Source organism: Carassius auratus, unplaced genomic scaffold, assembly GCF_003368295.1.
Source record: "Carassius auratus strain Wakin unplaced genomic scaffold, ASM336829v1 scaf_tig00218163, whole genome shotgun sequence".
In the NCBI taxonomy this organism is placed as follows: Eukaryota; Metazoa; Chordata; class Actinopteri; order Cypriniformes; family Cyprinidae; genus Carassius; species Carassius auratus.
The window spans coordinates 7501-10000 of record NW_020529398.1 but is presented as its reverse complement, the minus strand read 5'-3'; the positions used below and the strand labels follow the sequence as shown (position 1 = coordinate 10000).

The 2500-nt window shown below is 39.2% G+C and overlaps 2 non-coding genes across 2 annotated transcripts; both read right to left on the bottom strand.

The window, feature by feature from the left end:
• Positions 1-642: 642 nt before the first annotated feature.
• LOC113104790 (5S ribosomal RNA) lies at positions 643-761 on the bottom strand. The gene has a single exon (XR_003292135.1). It is a non-coding gene; the product is annotated as a 5S ribosomal RNA (ribosomal RNA).
• A 635-nt stretch (positions 762-1396) lies between these two features.
• LOC113104806 (5S ribosomal RNA) lies at positions 1397-1515 on the bottom strand. Its single transcript, XR_003292150.1, has one exon. It is a non-coding gene; the product is annotated as a 5S ribosomal RNA (ribosomal RNA).
• Between the last annotated feature and the right edge of the window lie 985 nt (positions 1516-2500).

Sequence of the window (2500 nt, the reverse complement as noted above, 5' to 3'; positions counted from 1 at the left end):
AGACTTAAACCTGCTAAGATTCAGAGATCTGGCATTGACTCTTTTTTTTTTTTTTTTTTTTTTTTGCAAGATTATTATATAATTCGTGAAAAATATCCAAAAAGTTTAAAGCACCTGGTATTCCCAGGCAGTCTCCCATCCATCTACTAACAAGGCCCAAACCTGCTAATATTCAGAGACCGGCCATTGACTCTTTTTTTTTTGCAAGATTAATATATAATTCATGAAAAATATCCACAAAGTTTAAAGCACCTGGTATTCCCAGGCAGTCTCCCATCCATGTACTAACAAGGCCCAAACCTGCTAATATTCAGAGATCGGCCATTGACTCTTTTTTTTTGCAAGATTATTATATAATTCATGAAAAATATCCAAAAAGTTTAAAGCACCTGGTATTCCCAGGCAGTCTCCCATCCATGTACTAACAAGGCCCAAACCTGCTAATATTCAGAGATCGGCCATTGACTCTTTTTTTTTGCAAGATTATTATATAATTCATGAAAAATATCCACAAAGATTAAAGCACCTGGTATTCCCAGGCAGTCTCCCATCCATGTACTAACCAGGCCCAAACCTGCTAATATTCAGAGAACGGCCATGTTTTGGCAAAATTGTTCTATACTAAGTGAAAAATTTCCAAAAAGCTTACAGCACCTGGTATTCCCAGGCGGTCTCCCATCCAAGTACTAACCAGGCCCAAACCTGCTTAGCTTCCGAGATCAGACGAGATCGGGCATAGCCAGGTTGGTATGGCCGTAAGCGAAGACTGCTCCGAAGAGAGGGCTATTTAAAGTTCAGCCAATCTACTGGCCAGTACATTATATAAGTAGGAACGAAAACCCAAAAGCTTAAAACGCCTGGTATTCCTAGGCGGTCTCTCATCCAAGTACTAACCAGACTTAAACCTGCTAAGATTCAGAGATCTGGCATTGACTCTTTTTTTTTTTTTTTTTTTTGCAAGATTATTATATAATTCATGAAAAATATCCAAAAAGTTTAAAGCACCTGGTATTCCCAGGCAGTCTCCCATCCATGTACTAACAAGGCCCAAACCTGCTAATATTCAGAGATCGGCCATTGACTCTTTTTTTTTGCAAGATTATTATATAATTCATGAAAAATATCCAAAAAGTTTAAAGCACCTGGTATTCCCAGGCAGTCTCCCATCCATGTACTAACAAGGCCCAAACCTGCTAATATTCAGAGATCGGCCATTGACTCTTTTTTTTTGCAAGATTATTATATAATTCATGAAAAATATCCACAAAGTTTAAAGCACCTGGTATTCCCAGGCAGTCTCCCATCCATGTACTAACCAGGCCCAAACCTGCTAATATTCAGAGAACGGCCATGTTTTGGCAAAATTGTTCAATACTAAGTGAAAAATTTTCCAAAAAGCTTACAGCACCTGGTATTCCCAGGCGGTCTCCCATCCAAGTACTAACCAGGCCCAAACCTGCTTAGCTTCCGAGATCAGACGAGATCGGGCATAGCCAGGTTGGTATGGCCGTAAGCGAAGACTGCTCCGAAGAGAGGGCTATTTAAAGTTCAGCCAATCTACTGGCCAGTACATTATATAAGTAGGAACGAAAACCCAAAAGCTTAAAACGCCTGGTATTCCTAGGCGGTCTCTCATCCAAGTACTAACCAGACTTAAACCTGCTAAGATTCAGAGATCTGGCATTGACTCTTTTTTTTTTTTTTTTTTTTTTTTGCAAGATTATTATATAATTCGTGAAAAATATCCAAAAAGTTTAAAGCACCTGGTATTCCCAGGCAGTCTCCCATCCATGTACTAACAAGGCCCAAACCTGCTAATATTCAGAGATCGGCCATTGACTCTTTTTTTTTTGCAATATTATTATATAATTCATGAAAAATATCCACAAAGTTTAAAGCACCTGGTATTCCCAGGCAGTCTCCCATCCATGTACTAACCAGGCCCAAACCTGCTAATATTCAGAGAACGGCCATGTTTTGGCAAAATTGTTCTATACTAAGTGAAAATTTTCCAAAAAGCTTACAGCACCTGGTATTTCAAGGCAGTCTCCCATCCAAGTACTAACCAGACCTAAACCTGCTAATATGCAGAGATCGGGCATTGACTCTTTTTTTTTGCAAGATTATTATATAATTCGTGAAAAATATCCAAAAAGTTTAAAGCACCTGGTATTCCCAGGCAGTCTCCCATCCATGTACTAACAAGGCCCAAACCTGCTAATATTCAGAGATCGGCTATTGACTCTTTTTTTTGCAAGATTATTATATAATTTGTGAAAAATATCCAAAAAGTTTAAAGCACCTGGTATTCCCAGGCAGTCTCCCATCCATGTACTAACAAGGCCCAAACCTGCTAATATGCAGAGATCGGCCATTGACTCTATGTTTTGGCAAAATTGTTCTATACTAAGTGAAAAATATCCAAATAGCTTACAGCACCTGGTATTCCCAGGCGGTCTCCCATCCAAGTACTAACCAGGCCCAAACCTGCTTAGCTTCC